General features: G+C 38.6%; 1 protein-coding gene across 2 annotated transcripts in view; it reads left to right on the top strand.

The window, feature by feature from the left end:
• Positions 1-366: 366 nt before the first annotated feature.
• Positions 367-9,853, top strand: part of KLHL24 (kelch like family member 24) — a 35,969-nt gene continuing 26,482 nt past the window's right edge. Inside the window, exons 1-2 of one of the 2 annotated variants that reach the window (XM_033127152.1) lie at positions 367-487; positions 5,500-5,557. The gene's annotated coding sequence lies outside the window, so the exon portion shown is untranslated. Of the gene's footprint in view, positions 524-5,499; positions 5,558-9,853 lie in introns of both variants that reach the window. The other variant, XM_033127143.1, reaches the window with a different exon arrangement.

Here is a 9,853-nt window from a genome sequence, read left to right as displayed (position 1 = left end):
GCCGCCTCCCAAACTCGAAGATTCTGCGACTTCTTGGTAATGTGCTTTTTGCCTTGGACGTGGCAATAAAAACAACGACTCAGGTTTCTCACTAGGCTCCTAACACGGGTGCATTTCCTTAACCTGTCCCTACCTAAGACAAAGTATTTCTGAATCAGCTATTGGATTGGGTCTCGTCACGCTCCGCACCCCACGTCGCCCCACAGCGGGAAAACCAAGTGGCCTCTGCGGTGGCCCCCGGAGGGGAAACTACACCTCCCAAGGTGCCCCGGGGCCGTGGAAGCCCACTCGGATTGGCCAGGGTTCGGTGACGCTCAGTGTTTTGGCCCGGACGGTCACATGTTTCCTTTGTTGTGAGCTGCTGCAGAGACTGTTGGCCGGAGGAGACGCTGGCGCTGGAGGGATCGCTGCGCCGCTGACCGCTAAGGAATCGCAGGGGCATCTGCTGCTGGCCACTGCTACTGGCGTTTCCAGCCTTCGCCGAGAGGTACCCGGGGATGACAGCTCCAGGACCGGCCGAAAGGCGAGGAACCCGCCAGAGCCGGGGGCGGAGGGGCGACGGAGGTCATGACCACGGGGATGTCTGCAGGAGGGAAGCCAGCAGCGGCCCGCCTATCTGAGCCAGACGAGGGGGTCTGAGGAGAGACTGCGGCTGGGGCTGCAGGGCCTCTAGGGCGAGGGGTTTCCAGGGCTACCATGGGGGTCTTCAATCCTGGCTCGATAACGACAGTCCTTAAGGGAGGGCACCCCAGCCTACTGGCACTGCCTCCCCGGAACCGCGGCGCTGCTGACGCGCCCCGGGGGCGGGTTGGGAGGGGCATGGCCTCTAGGACTGGGGGTAGCAGGTGCCGGTCACCCCACCGCTGCCTCGGGGGCGGGGGCAGCTGGCTAACCGCGCTGGGGAGACGGGTCCCGCATGTTGCCATTGGGCTTCGAAAGGGGAGCTGCTCTTTTTTAGTCGAAGCAAGCACAGAATGCGGAGGCCTCAAATCAAGCCTTCCCTTTTGGTGGGGACGACCGTTGTCTGTCTGGGAGGACTGACGGGGTAACGGTGGGTCCGAGCCAGAGAAGCCCCATTAAAGCGGTTGCGAAATGTGCTCGGCACTGTCACCTGACCGTTACCCCCGCCCCCCTCCCGCGAGCCTTTGTTTACCACGGATCGCGGCGGAGCCTGCGCCGGGAACCCGGCCCTGGAGCGACTGTCCCCGGGGAGCCGGGGCGGGCGGAGGAGCGGGCGTTCCGCCGGCGGAGTCCCGCCTAACTTCCCCACCTTTCTACCACTCCAGGACTCGGTTTCTTAATTTGATTCCTAATGTCCCCGCCCCTAAGTTCTGGACACTCGAGGCCAAGACTGTTAACGCGGCCGGGATTGGGCGCCTGCGGCTTTTTGAGGGCGGGGACAAGGGGGCGAGTTCCGAGTTTTTATTGGCGGCTGTCTTGTCGCTAGGTAGTCCTGCCCAATCTTCCCCGCCCCCTTGAAGGTGATCTGGAGGACGCGCGGGAGCGTAGACGGCGGCGCGCGCTCCCGCGCCGAAGACTGGCACCAGGCCGAATCTCCCCGCCGCCCTGCCGCCTCCTATAGTGCTGGGGCAGCTCTGTACCCCCAGGGGAGGGCAGCCGCAGCCCGCCGGCGAGGACCCCAAAATTAGCCCAATTAGTGTCGCGTTATCTGCCGGGATGGTGGGAAAGAAGTCCTCCTTTTGCGAATTTGTTTTTGCAGGTTCTCTAACGAGGTTTAAATAACTAAATAAGGTCTGTAACGCCACGTTTTAGGGTGCCCTAGTCTGACCCCTGAGGCAGTGACTATTTACAATTAGTTTTGGTGGATTTTAACGATTAATCACTTGCTCTTGAGCAGCTTTTTAAAATCACCTCTTAGTAGTTGCAGCTACAGACTGTTTAGTCCACCAGCTGAGGTTGATTTTTGTTAGGTACGTCAAATAGATTTAAAATCTGCCTGCTGTCGACTAAGATGTAAAATTAGACTTCTAAAAAAAAAAAAAAAAACAAGGACCCAGGATATTCTCCTAAAAATAAAGATTTTATACCCCGGTTTAGATGAGCTGTTCTCATTGTATTAATCCTCGTAGTAATTCAAAATTTGTGAGTGAATTGCAAATGTCTTGTTTTAGAATTATAAATTAAGATGACTAATGAAATCTACAGGATCATTTAAACCACAGTGTGTTGAAGATACGGTTTTCCTTAGGAGGAGATCGTAAAAATAGGGTACTTGAGTTTTGTCAGGTTTTCTTTTCCTGTAAATCTGTAGGAATTCACCCAAAACTTAATCAATTTTTGTAGGAGGTAGATTGATCCCCCCCCCCATGTGAAGCAGGAATTGAATATGAATAGTTCTCGTTGGTTATGCATTTTCATGTATTTTTTAAATTGAAGTGGAGATGGCTACACTAGGAAGGAGCAGCTTCTGTGATCCCAAACTGCCTGGTCATTCTTGCATTGGGGTTTGTAACATATCTAAAGAAGTACAAAATAAAATACAAACCTAACCTTTTTAAAAAAATAAAACCATCACTCAAAAGCCTGCTTATCCAGACAAAGCCTGTAACTTAGTCTCTAAACAGGAAGAAGAAATAATATTCTGAGTTAGGGCTGACTATCAGCTTTAACTTAAACTTTCCTGGCTTTTGTCCAATCTAAGACTAAAATAAAACCTTAATGCTTTTTAAAAAACAAAAACTTTGTTTTAACTTCCTTGTTTTCTGCCATTTCGTTAAAACCCAAAGGTCAAGCCTGTGAAAAGTAAATACTATTTATTAAATAAGTGACTACAGTTATTTTTGTATATATGTTTATCTAGAAATTTGGGACATTCTTTTTCAACAAATATTTAGGTATGGCCTGTATAATGAAAAATGTAAAGAAAATATCCTCATAAGTACAGTATATGAAAAATACATTCTGTATGATTCGATTTCTGTTGTGACTGAAACAAAGAATATGTGGCCACTTGACAACCATTAACATTTTAGAACCCTTACTCTATTAAAAACAGGATTGCTAAACTTTTTTTTTTAACTTTTAATTTTTAAGTGTGTTTTTCCAGGACCCATCAGCTCCAAATCAACTAGTTGTTTCGATCTAGTTGTGGAGGGTGCAGCTCACAGTGGCCCATGTGGGGATGGAACCAGCAACCTTGTTACCAGTACCAGGCTCTAACCAACTGAGCTATCCGGCCGGCTGCCCTAGCACTCCTAAATTTTTATCTTCAGATACCTCTTATTTCTCTTTCTCTCAATCAAAGTCATAATGTATTGACCATTTGAGGTTCTAGTAAAGAAAGGGTAATCATTAGTTGCTATAATTCTAGACAAAGAAATTTAAGTTTTTAATTGGTTTCTGGTGTCTTAAGTGGGTAAATATGTTCTTGGTGGTTCCATTAAGAAATTAGAATTGTTGAAAATAGCTTGAAGACTTGATTTTAAATATTACATTTGTAAAACGTGGTTCAGGAATCACTGCTCCCAGAGAAACTTTAAATGGAAAATTTAAGTGTGTAAATTTAGAATCTTTAAAAAGTGGTCATTAAATAGAATGGTTCACATAAATTAGCTTTGAGAAAATCGGGTGAAAATGTCTGAAATTTATAAAAACTGCTTGGTTTTATGTAGTACCATGTTAAATATAATTTTCTAGTTATTTTAAAATAATGAATTTACTATATTGCAGTTGTTTTCCGGCTTGCTTTGAGTTAATATGTATCCTCAATGATAAACCTCTTCTTGGTTATTAGTCTTTTTGTTGCCTCTCCTATGTTATTCACTCAAGGTTGAATTTGAGAAAATCAAGTAGTGTAGAGCATAACATGTGGCAGTTCACGACTGCAAGTTGTAGGGGCCATGTGAGTCAAAATGTTGGTTTCCTTTGCTTTCTGGTATGTCTTAGTCTTTATAAGTCCTTCATTAATCTATACTATCTTTAAGGCTGATAGTAAATTCTTTCTTTGTATAGAATTCCCGCTTTATGAAGGAAAAATAAGCTCAGTTGCAGGACAGCTACACTGTAGATCAATTCTGATATCATGTATCTCCTTTGGACTTTGTACACTGAGCTCCTCTGTCCCTTCTCCTTACTACCTATTAGGTTTGTAAGTATTACCTGAAAGCTCTGAAGAAAATGTCCAGGTGAATTGCCTTGCCCTTATGCTCCTTAATGTATAATTCTAGGTCAGATCAATCATGAGAGAATTTTTGTACCTGTGTCTTCTGCAAGGGAAACACTGAGAATTTGAATGTATTTTGATGTCAATCTTGGAGTTTTTACTTGGTTCCAGTCTTAGCCAATCCTATAGAGTCTGAAATTGGATCTGAATGCAGTATTTGCGACCCCTGTGCCAGACAGAGAGTTAAGTTCTCTATAAATGTTTCTTGAATTGACCTGACCCCCTGTGTTGGCTCAGGATCTTCTCCATTGGGAAGAAGCACTTAGGTAGGACTAACAGTCCCCTATTTGACCAAGTTGAAATATTCTTTACCAAGAGTACATACAAGTTAGGCTGAATTCTACAAGTCAAGAGACACACAAGATAACATTCATCTCTCAATCATATAATCAGGGAACAGAGATGTATGTTTATGTGTATCTGTGGGAACCATCATAGTCTGTAGCTTGGTCTGCATCATCAACTTTTGAATTGGCCTAACTTGTTAAGAATTTGAGTGCTATTTATAGATATATGCCAGAAACCAGAACCACTTGTATTTAAATACTATTGCTATTCTGTGCACAGTTCAAGGAGTTGGTATTTTTCTCTTAAGCATTCCTCTCCATCTCAGCCACCAAAAAAAAGGGGAATTTTGCTGAATTAGTTGTTTTCTACAGGTACTAAGTGTATATAAAGTTCAACGAAGCAGAAGAAATGCATTTATATATTAAAACATTAAAAAATTATTTGGTAAGCTTGGAGATTCTATATGGATAATCTAGATAACTGTGGTTTAAAAATCAAAATCTTTCTCCTGAATTACCCAGTATACTTGAGATTTTCTGAAATTGATTCCATAGTTATGTAATACATAATGACTAAACTATTTGCTTTTGGTAATATTGATAGGCCAACTCAGAATTATTTAATGGCTCCAAACTCCGATGAAATATTAATTACCAAACACTCTTCAAATATCCCAATTTACAATTATCACAGGATACATATTTTCTCTTCTCAATGCCACCATTAGTTTGCTGTTGACATGAATATTTGTTTACTCATCTTTCACTCAAGAAACTTCACTGCAGAGTAAAATTGTCAAGTAAAGAAGTTGATAAATAATGAAACTATTAATGATTTATATGTAAAATAGCATAAAGTTATTAATTTGCTTTGAGGAATTATTCAGTAATGATTTTCTACGCAAAAGTAAACTTCCAGTCAGAAGCTGAAATCTACTACAAGCTTTTTTTCAACATGTTAGTAAATGCCAACACTACATGAAGTGTTTTGTATCTGATTTACATGTTGCTGTTCTCCATTTATTTTAGGTGTGGAAATTAACACAAATATTTTGACTGAGGCTTTGATCAAGCAAATGCTAAAAAGGTATTTAATGTTTATAAACTATCTAAACATTGTTACTAGAGAATCTAAACCATTTTCCTTTCTTTAACCAGGGGTCACTTAGGCCAGTCAGAGTCACGGAATAATTCAGCCGCAAGATCGTAAAGGAAGGCAGTGTCACAATCATTTCCATTACCGAGTAAAGCATTTACTCATTCCTTTCTACTCCTCCATGATATCCTCAGGCCCTCTTACACTTTTCTGTAGTCTTAGCGACACTAAAATAAGTTATCTCCACTCATTTTTCTGGAACATAGGCCAAAAACATACAATTTTAAATCCACTTAGCAATCAGAAACTAGGCCTACAACATTTATGAGTTCTGCAATTGGAAATAAACCCTAGAGTATCCTTAACTAGAAGAATCTTTCTGTTAAGAAAAGTCTTCCTTTCAAGTGACTGTGTAGCTCTAGAAATACAGCTCTGGAAGAAATGAGGGAGAAAAAGAGATACTACCTTTTCTAGACAAATCATGTGACTTCATCCGTCAGTCATTGACGGGGCAGTCTGATCATCCTTTCATCCACAAACTTATACAGATACAACTTTCAGTAATTGTATTTCCTTGGAACAAACATTTTCCTCTTGTTTTGTCCAGAGATGTCTACTTAGTTGCTTACTTTTTCCATTACTAGTTAAAATACTTTACTTGTGTAAAATGGGAAAACAAAGGCAAATAAATTACATCTGGAAGCCCAAAAGATAAACTTTGAAATACATCTCATATTTCTTAATGAGAAAATTAAGAAAATTTTCTTAATTTCAAATCGCTTACCCATGCATCAACAGGAAAAGTTATATTTCATGCTGTTGCGGAGACTGGTTAATGGGAGAGTTCTCAGAAAGTCCAGGGAAAGTGAGGGATGTCCAAAAAGCCAGGCCAAAGCCGCTTGGAAGTAAACAGCCCAGATCTAAGAGATAGTCTGTCTTATTAACAAAGCAGTAAATAAACACAAGTTTCTTGTTGCTGTTGAATACTTGGTAATAGCAGGTGATTTTATAGCTGTTCTAATAATCCAGGATTTTCAGTTTTACATTGTATAAAACCAGTGAAAGACCTCTTGTTGGTCAATAATTAAAGAATCAGCTATGAGAATAAGGGGCAAAAAATAGCATAAAAAGACAGACCCTTAACTCCTATAAAGTTTTAACCAGCTTCATATTAACACTTAACTCAATATGCTATCCCCAATTTATCAGATACAGTAAGATACCAGATAACAAATACCTGATACTGTAAGATTACTGGGTACAGAAAAGAATATCGTTTTGTTTTCTTACTTGTCCCTTTGAGCCAAAGGGAAATTTTTAGTTCTTGCAGTATGTTACCTTGTTTTGCGTTCTGAATACATCTTCACTTAAACATTGAGAAAAGAAAATTATATGGAAGCAAAAGGCTCAAGATTTTTGTTAACTCCAGTAATTCTATTATGAGTCAAAAACAATAGTTTGTGTGAATTTTTTTATAAACCTGAAATGCAATAAGAATTTAAATAAGCTAATTTGAAGATTAAGGTCTTGATTTGGGAATCTGACATATCTAATTCAACTATAATTTGAATTTAGATTAGTAAAGCATTAAGATTGAAATATGAGTTATATTCCATATCACCAATTTATTTATGTTTACCATAATTAAATCACTTGTGATATTACGTTTTGAACTTTTTGCAGTTTCAACAACAAAAAATTAACATTCAGGCACAATAGTGATCTCTCTTCTAGAGAGGATAGTTTTTTGTGTATTGAACTATTACTGAGGTAACTTCAGATTAAAAGCATATTTGATATAAATGCTATTGCCCATGTATAGGAACTTGGAATTCAGAAGTGACTATATGTGTTATAAATGAATTTTAACCTATGTGCACATGCTTGTGGACGTGCACATACGTGCATTGTCAGCTATAACCCAAGGAACTGAATGACCTACAAATGAGGCAAACATGAGCTCTCTAAGTAATCAGGAAAATCTTAAAAAACATGGGAAGAACCCCCCTGTTTTTCTTTTTTTTTTTTTTTGGGAAATCTTAATACATTTTAAAACTAATAATAAAATAATTTAAACTCAGATGTAATTTTATTCATTTAGGTATTAAAATTAACAAAATGAAGCTTTTATTTGTTCTCAGGCAAACCTGTCACTTAAAACTTCCAACTGTCTTTAGATTACAGTTCAAAATCTAGCTTACTTGGACCGTAACACATGTAGACAAACATTCCGTCAAATTTAAGATAAACTAATTTTACTGACTACATATCTGGTAGTTACTACTTTGTTGACGTTGCTCCAGAAATCAGCCATGCATAAGCATTCTCTTGGGTTTGTTTTTCCTTTTGTATGTGTTCGTTTAAATAGGCCTCCTACGTGAGCTTCCTCTGCCATAAGTGTCTCATTACATTACAAACCTTTGTTTACACATTTAGAAAATAAATTGCCTGTATATATTTGTATACTTGGAATTTTCTGTTTTTCTTAACTTAGAAGTGAGGGTATAGTTTCTCCCTATCAGTCTTTCACTTGCTTTGTAAATCTTTCACTTGCTTTGTAAATAGTTCCTGCCTATTTAGAAAAATCTGTCTTAATCTTGTATATGAAGTCCTAAGACTGTAAATCCAACTTTTTTGTTAATTATAGCAACAACCTCATAGGGTTGTTATGAGGATTAAACTAAATAATCCATATGAAGAATTTAGTAAGTGCCAGACTTACTTGGTAAGCTGTCCAACAAAAAGACTGATGTTGTTCTGTTTTGTTTTTTTAGTGCGTGTAAGGAAATAGAGCCTCCCCAGTTTGCGTCAAACTAGTAGATACACAATTATTACACAGATTTGGCTCTTCATAACTCCTAAAGCCTTAAATGGTAGATTTCCAAGAACTTCCTCAGGTTTTGCCAGGATTCTTAGAGTGGACCAAAATGACCATTCTTCAGTCATTTCAGGATTTTAAAAAGCACAGTCTACATGCCCTCAGCAGGGATTTCCCTATGAACATACTACCTCTGAATCCTCACCTAGTGATCACAGATAAAAGTAGTATTTCTTTTACATTATTCCATTTGACTGATAAAATGCTTGAATTATTTTCTACTCTACAAAATTGGGGGATGGAAAAAGGAATGGAAGAGAAAAAGATTCTGTACAGAATACAAGCATTTATGTGTCCTTCAGATGTTACAGCCAGGTACTTTTCCCTAAACAATTAGAATCGCCAGGTGTACGTCTGCTCAGGAAAAACCCTATCACCTAGACTTCAGGAAAAGGAAATGCCAATTTATATGAAGAAGCAAAAAACATTTAATAGAAGCTTAAGTGGGAACTATGCTATCCTATCCGTACCAATGTGGCAGCATATTGTCTGTGTTGCCTTATGTTGTTATTTATCTTTTGGTGAATATGCTTTGTCTGAACCATATATATGGATTTTTTTTAAAACCTCAACAACCGTATCTTTAATCTCTAAACCATAGGCCTAGCATAGTGTCATGACAATAATTGGCATACAGTAAGTATTTGTTGGTGATGAGAGTGATGGAAGTGACAGCATTAAGTAAATTCAATGAAGGAATTGATGGAAGTTGGCCGTATCTAGTGAATATTGGAACTAGGAAATCTGGGTCATTAGGGTGATTAAAAAGGGAGGACAAAGATAATAAATACGAATATGAAAAAAAGGAGAATATATATATATATATATATATATATTAGAATGAGTTACTTCTTGATTTTGATATTTCATATTTTCTTGCCTACTATGTCACATAAGGACTTAAAAAACTTATTGTGTGATAGGGTATACAAAATAGTCTTAAATTAAGATTGTTGACTCTCAAGTTTCAATTTTATTTGTAGCTTGTGAATGGAGGATGGCATTCCGTTTTGGGAGTTCAAAATTTTGTTCTTGAGCCTTCTTTTTTAAATGATATCTTACTTTATTTTTTGAAACTGGTATATATTTTATTTTTTTATTTTTAAATTTATTTTTCAGTTACAATTGACAGACAATATTATATTAGTTTCAGGTGTACAGCATAGTGGTTAGACATTTATACACCTTATGAAGTTAAGTCTAGTACCCATCTGTCACCATGCACAGTTGTTACAATATTATTGACTATATTCCCTATGCTGTCCTTTACATCATAGGGCATATTGTGACTATTTTTATAACTGGTAATTCATATTTCTTAATCCCTTTCTCCTTTTCCACCTATCTCCCTATCCCCCTCCCATCTGACCACCATCAACTTGTTCTCTGTGTCTGTAAGTTTGTTTCTG

Source organism: Rhinolophus ferrumequinum, chromosome 2 (genome assembly GCF_004115265.2).
Source record: "Rhinolophus ferrumequinum isolate MPI-CBG mRhiFer1 chromosome 2, mRhiFer1_v1.p, whole genome shotgun sequence".
Taxonomy (NCBI): domain Eukaryota; kingdom Metazoa; phylum Chordata; class Mammalia; order Chiroptera; family Rhinolophidae; genus Rhinolophus; species Rhinolophus ferrumequinum.
The sequence above is the reverse complement of the archived record's forward strand: the minus strand, read 5'-3'. Positions and strand labels throughout refer to the sequence as shown.